This window comes from Culex pipiens, chromosome 1 (assembly GCF_016801865.2).
Source record: "Culex pipiens pallens isolate TS chromosome 1, TS_CPP_V2, whole genome shotgun sequence".
In the NCBI taxonomy this organism is placed as follows: Eukaryota; Metazoa; Arthropoda; class Insecta; order Diptera; family Culicidae; genus Culex; species Culex pipiens.
This window is the reverse complement of record NC_068937.1, coordinates 58,010,618-58,018,119: the sequence shown is the minus strand read 5'-3', so window position 1 is coordinate 58,018,119 and position 7,502 is coordinate 58,010,618. Positions and strand designations below refer to the sequence as shown.

The 7,502-nt window shown below is 33.4% G+C and overlaps 1 long non-coding RNA gene across 1 annotated transcript; it reads right to left on the bottom strand.

Annotated features, from left to right (window-relative positions):
- Window positions 1-4,222: 4,222 nt before the first annotated feature.
- Window positions 4,223-5,574, bottom strand: LOC128092556 (uncharacterized). The gene is made up of 2 exons (XR_008211872.1): window positions 4,632-5,574; window positions 4,223-4,570 (listed from the first exon to the last, which is right to left on the bottom strand). It is a non-coding gene; the product is annotated as an uncharacterized LOC128092556 (long non-coding RNA).
- Between the last annotated feature and the right edge of the window lie 1,928 nt (window positions 5,575-7,502).

Here is a 7,502-nt window from a genome sequence, read left to right as displayed (position 1 = left end):
CTGAATACAAAACTAAAATTATTAAAACATCCCCAAGAGATAGTATTGAATATATGTTTTGTGAATTAAAAGTAGGTCAGTTGCAAGTTGTGGTTGGTGTTATCTATAAACCCCCAACCTTGATGGATTTTAGTTTTTTCTTTGAGGATCTTGGTAACATATCTTCAACTTATAATAATATTATTCTTATGGGTGATTTCAATATTAATATTCTTGTCTCAAATCCAATGTCAAACAACTTTACTCGTCTTATAAATAGCTTTTCTCTCTCAATAGTCAACAAATCATTTCCAACTCATTTTCATAACACAGGTTCCTCATTGCTTGACTATTTCATATGTTCAGAAAATCTATCATCTACTCTATTCTCTCAAGTTTCTGTTCCAGCCGTGTCACACCATGATCTTATTTACACTGTTTTTAATTTACCTGTTCCTGTTGCGTCTTTAAAAACCATATCTTTCAGAAATTTTAATCGCATTGATAAGGAAGCCGTTAGAAATGATTTTCCAAACTTTAATTTTGATCAGCTTAATGGAATAGTGGATTGCGAAACTTTGGCTTCAAATTTTAATCATAAATTAATTCAACTAGTGAACAAGCATGCCCCTCTAAAAACGAAAACAATTCTACCAACAAGCTGCCCATGGTATTCTAGAGAAGCATATAATGCATGTGTAGATCGGGATTTAGCTTACCGTTTTTGGAAAAACAATAGAACTCTTGAAAACAAACTTATTTACAATCGTTTTCGAAATCGTGCTACAAATCTGATTAGAATTGCAAAAAAACAGTATTCTGCTAAATTATTTGATCCAACCTTGCCATCCAAAACAATTTGGAAAAACTTTAAAAGCCTTGGATTTAGGGACGACCCAGATAACCTTGACGATAAATTTAAACCTGAAGATGTTAATAACTGTTTTATCCAAAAAATTGAGAACTATCCAACTGGAAACAGACAACCTACTATTATTCCTGATATCGTTGAAGAAGACCAATTCAAATTCCGAGCTGTTACTGAAGATGAAGTCCATAAAGCTATACTTAGAATTAAATCTGATGCAATAGGGTATGATGAAATTCCACTTAAATTTGTTAAACTTTTTCTTGATCTTTTGGTTCCATACATTACGCTTTTATACAATAAAATCATTTCTACAAATACCTTTCCAACAATATATAAACTGGCTATAGTTAAACCGATACCTAAAATAAAAAATCCATCTAATCCTAACGATCTGAGACCTATTTCTATTTTGCCATCATTATCAAAAGGTTGTGAAATCTTGCTGAAGGATCAAATAGTTCAATATGTTACATTCAAAAAACTTATCACACCATTTCAATCTGGTTTTCGAGAACACCATAGTACATCCACCATTATTACAAAAGTTTGCCAGGATATAAATGCATCATTTGATTCTAACTATGTTACAGTACTTATCTTATTGGACTTCACTAAAGCCTTTGATTTGATTGACCACAGAATATTTATAGATAAACTTAAAGAACAATTTCAATTTTCTAGTGATGCTTGTGATCTTATGAAAAGCTACCTGAGCGACCGTTCGCAATTAGTTCAAATTAACGGAGTCCGATCTCAGTTTAGGTCCACAAAAAGAGGTGTACCGCAAGGATCCGTTTTTGGTCCGTTGGCGTATACATTATCCGTTAACGATTTGCCTAGTTTTATAACTCATTGTAATAAACAATCTTTTGCCGATGATACACAGATTTACCTTTCTTGCCCAGTTGATCAGCTTCCTAACAAAATATCTCTAATAAACTCTGATTTATCTGCTATTTCTCGTTACTGTAAGGATAATGGACTTGTTCTAAATACTTCAAAAACAAAAGCAATAATTTTTTCCCGTCAGAATACAGTTCTTCCACACTTACCTCCTATTCAAATCGACAATGAAAATGTAGAAATAGTTGATGAATGCTTGAACTTAGGTATTAAAATGAACAAACATCTTACATGGGATGATCATGTATCTCTAATAAAGAAAAAGGTCTATTCAACTCTTCGAACTTTAAATTGCCATAGACACACATTATCAATTGACACTAAAATAAAGCTAGTACACACATTATTAATGCCTCATTTCATTTACGGTAATGTTATATTTTCTAAAATGAATGTTGACACTGAAAGACACCTACAAGTTTGCTTCAACAGTTGTATCCGTTTCATCTACAATTTAAGGAGATTCGATCATGTTTCACAATTTCAAAGGTCAATTTTTGATTTGTCTTTGAGCAAGTTCTATCAGTTTCAATTATTGTTATTTTTATTCAAACTTATAAATTTCAAAGAGCCGCAATATCTTTTCGAAAGTTTAGTTTTCAGTCGTTCAAATCGCACAAATAATATTATAATACCAGTTCACCACACTAACTTTATGGGAAATTCATTCGCAGTTCGAGGCGCACGTTTGTGGAATGATTTGCCGCATAACTTAAAATCTATAACTTTATTTAGTGAATTCAAGCGTAGGTGTAAAGAGCATTTAAAAAATTCAATTTGAGTTTTGTTTTGGTTTTTGATTAAGCAATGCCTTGTATTACACACTCTTTTATAACTACATACACAGCTGATAATCAGTCTTAAATTTATTACTGAATTCTACTTAAACAAGTAATTTGTCGTATTATCGACATTTTTATATCTTTAGTTTATTTCGTTTTAGTTTTTAATTTAGTTGTTAGTTTTTAGTTTTAATGAAACATAAGGTCCTTATCATTTAAGTCAATGTATACAAAAAAGGTTGTACCTTCGGTATATTGTTGAAAAATAAAATACAAATACAAATACAAATACAAATATGAAGAAAGATCATAAGGCGATTGCCATATCTGACTTTTTGATCCGATTCGTGAATAGAGTAAAGTAGATCCACATTGACTTTTTTTAGAAACATGCAAATTTTGATCTTTCGAGTAAGTATGAGCAAAATTTGCTATACACAGTCTGAAAGTACATTAAATTTCACGACAGAAAGTGCATACGAGACTTTGGTCACACCCGTACAAAATTGTTCCTGAAAGGTTGAAATTCGAAAAAATCTTGAAAATAGTTAATGCTTTCTTTCGTTTGACTAGCTAAAAAGGGGGGAGGGGTCAATCAAAATTCCAAGAGCAGTAAAATTAACAACTTTTAAATACCTTTCGAATGCAGCCAGAAGAATCAAATTTGGTTTAAAATTGGCTGAGTTATGCTAGTTTTAAGAAAAAATATTTTTTGCGAATTTTGAAGTTTCAGCTACTAGAAATAACAAAAATGTCTGCACTCTCAAAGCCGCCAAAAATTCAAATTACATCCAATCTTGCTCAAAATTTGGGAAAGAGTTTTTGAAGGTATGAGAAAAATAGAAAAATACTAACACTACTGAAATTTAACATTCATTTTTTGATTTTTGTCACACCTGGATCCACTGTGCAACAGTGTGACCCAGAGAGTCTATAACATCCTGAGGACGTTCCGTCGCTTTGCGGCGGTCCTCTCTCAACCCACACGGCGCAAGCTGGTCCAAGCTGTGATAGTGCCGATGTTTACCTACTGTGACATTGTCTACTATCACGGGCTGTCTGCGGCGCTTAAGGAGCAACTCCACCGGTGTTTCAAGTCGGCAGTGCGTTTTGTATACAACCTGCGCCGTCGAGATACAACCGCAGCAGTGCGACACACCCTACTTGGACACGATTTGCCGATCAACTACCAGCTTCGGACAAGCTGTTTCATGAAGAAGGGGTACGATGGAAACTTGCCGGAGTACCTCCAACAACATCTGGTGAGAGGACAGTTAGAACGGACCCGCTCGTTCATCATCCCGAGACACACAACGATGAGCGGAAAAAGTGTGCTCGTCGCCGGAACCACGTGCTGGAACAACCTCCCTGCGGAGCTAAAAGGACAACCGACATTGTTGGCCTTCAAAAATGCATTTAAAAGAACCATTCGAAATTAATTTTGTGAGCCTTACAGTTAGAGTACTTTGTCAAGTTTATTTTGGATCCTTTGTAATTTTTCTATTTCCTAAAGTGTCTTCCTTGACCTGATCAAAAGTGTTAACTAACAAGTTATCGTACCCAATAAATCAACAAATTACAAATTACAAATGTATGTGTTTAATAAAATCTGATAAAAAAATCCTGATTTATTCCTTTAACTTGGAATGCTCGAATTTGCAAGCACTCAATAAAAAAATAAGGTAAATCCTACTATGTTTCAACCTTTTATTTTCTAATGAACTGTATAAAAACAGAGTTTATATATGTTGCCAAACGGTGAGAATATTCTCCCAAAGATCATGCTCGCGATCTCTCCAGGATTGATGAGCGGAAGTTCTCAAGGAGTAATTAACATCGCAGTCCTTTTCACCATGATCAGGACATGCTCAAACTCACACAATGGGTAAGACGACCTGGGAATGGCTTTTTGCTGTACGAGGATGATGAAAATACTCCGATTACTCGTCGCCACGATTTTGGAGGTGTGGTTTTCCCTTCGTACTCTCTCGTTTGCTACCCAGTTTTCAAAGAGGGAAGATATCGTTGCTTATTGCTGCGTAATAAAATGCAAAAGGATGTGTAGAACTGGCATGATGGTGATAGTTTTGTGCTACCTTTTCTCTTGGAACCGTTCACTTTATTGTGTACTCCACACTTGTTGTCTTCGGGTTCCGAACTGGAAAAAAACACGACGATTTTGCTGGTGTATTTCATTTTGCTCTTTTGGCAGACTTTTGGCTCTTTTCTCACTAGTTCCGTTTTGCGTACTTATTTGTGCATTGTTTGGTTCGGAACCATCAAAGAATATATGATGATGACGGTTGGTTTCTTTAAGGATGTGATGTTATAGACGTTATAAAGTTGTAACGACACTTCCTGTCTGTTGGAAAAAAAAAACCTTTTAGTGGGAGGGGTTTTCCGCTGATGCAATAAGATGAGGAAATCTATTTCAACCATGTGTTTTTTTGAAGTTTTAAACATCTGTATTAAATCAATAAGTTGAACATAAATTCCTAATATATGTAAAAGTTAAATAATTTACAACCTTATTCTATTAGCGAATTGAAATGTAGCTCCCACGAAAAGTTTTATCAAGTCAAACATTCAAAGTGCTGGTAGACAATTCTAACAAATTTAAGGCGATTTTATGTTCAATTTGCCATGAATCTTATGCACATTTTATTTGATCTATTGAAGACCAGCTGATCTATTTTAGAAACAAGGGGAAACCTTAAAAGCCCGGGACGTGTTCCATAAAGTTTTAGATAAGGTTTGAGTTGAATGAATTAGGAAGCGATTAATTTAATAGGTTCGAGCATCATGATATTTCGCATACGAAGTGGAAGCGTTATCTCTAGACTGCATACCCAGTTTCTTGAATTTCGTTTATCTAATTGATTTGTTTTTGTTCTGAATCAAATCTTATCATTATATCCATTATTATATCCATTTTTGACATAAATCGAAATTCATCTGAAATACAGTATTGCCTTGGCGTTCTCGATTGAGAGATTCCTACTCTAAACTTCACACAAAAAATATGTCCGAATGTTTATGATGTAAGGGGTCGTGCATAAACCACGTGGTCTCCTTAGGGGGGGGGGGGTCCGAAATTCGACCGAAAAAAACCATGAAAAGCCATGGGGGGGAGGGGGGGGGGGTTGACGGCTGACCACGTGGCCTTTAAAAAAAATCTTTTCTTAAAAAAAAAAACAAAGAAATACGCGCTTTGAATTTACTTATATGCATACATTTTTTGTTACACTTCAAAACCATACAATTATTGTGTTTAAAATTATTACTTATATTTCAATGTCATAATATTTTCCAATTCAATATTGAATTATATATTTCGGCAGATTCATATCAATACTTTGAGCCTCTTATTGAATGTACACTTTTTAATACTCATGTAACTACGTCTTGCAAAAGTTTAAAAGCTGTTAAAAATAAAGTGACAGTATCCAAAGTTAATATACTCTAAAAAATGCGTACCAAAATGCAAACACAATTTTTTTTGTTGTTGATAGTATCAAGTAGCTAAAAATGTGCTTGCAAATTTGCATTGAAAGTAGATGTAGTCTTCGATAGTTCTATTTTGGAACAACTTAAAAAATAAATAATGCTGACAATTTTATAAGATTTTCGTAACAAGGCAAAAAACTAAATATGTATTATAAATGAAGTGTCTAAAAATGATTCTCTGCGAAAAAAAAAAATTCAAAATCTCAGATCTTAGCTAATTACCGTAGCTGGTCCTATAAGTGATCGAAGAATCTTAATCGAAAGATTTCCTTTTGACACTTAAAACAAACTCAAGATATCTTGTATCTCCTCTCTCATGCAATATATTTTTAAGTACAAAGAAATTGAAAACCCCAATTTCAGGATTATCGCGCAAAATTTCAGTTTCACTACCTCATTTGCAAGTGAAACGTCTAACATTAAAAAATAACCAGTAACGAAAAAACGAACGATACATACTTTAAGATTCACCAAAAAATTTGATGAATATTTTGGTCTAAAATATATTCCTTATTTCATGGGTTACACAATTCGGATTGTTATATTACATAACATTTCATAAAATACACGTTTTCTATCCATCGGCAAAGTTGTAGGTATTTTTTTTTTAGTTTTTTTTATGTTAATAGGGACCATCTCTTGAGCCAAAGAGAAACATGAGCAAACATTTTAGATTTTTAGAGAAAAAAACGAGCTTCAAGCAAACATTGTTTTTGTTTCTCAATTAATGTAAAGATTAATAAAATAGGGGCCAAAGGTGCCCTTTCCTGAAAATATTAGTTTTTCTTTAAGCTGAGAAAATATACTATACCACTCAAATATATAGACACATTAAAATAATTTAAGTTTTAAAAAGTCACTTAATTTTTAAATGCCGATATCAATTTGTGAAATAAATTTCAATACAATGCCGTTAAAGATCAACATAAATAAAACTCCTTAAAAAAGATGGAACGGTATTTTTAACTCGCTGGTTCTCGGGCATAACTCAACCAACCGGGACATTTTTTTTGAGTGAATTATAAGGATGTCTAGATGATCCTTAAACTTTGCAGAACTCGATTTGATCAAATCTGTAATTTATGCGATCAAAAACGTCGTTCCAACTTTTGTTTGCTCTAGTAAAAAAAATCGCCCGAAAATCCGCGGAGACAAGCCCGAAAACCTGTGAGTTGAAGTTACCGTTCCAACGTTTTAGGGAGGCTTTGGCATCCGTGTATATTGGACATGCGTTGGGCGTCCCAGTGTTAATAATTTCAAAGATACTGAAAAGATTGAAAAATTAACTTATTTAATATTTTTTTTGTATTTATTTTGAGGTAATATCTCAGCAACCAAAAGTTGGATCAAAAATCTTAAATCGTAGTTAATTGCCTATTTAAACAACTGAAAAAAATGTAAAATAAATTCCAAATTTTAGCTCAATCTTTTTTAAATTTATCAAAACACGTAGTCGATAG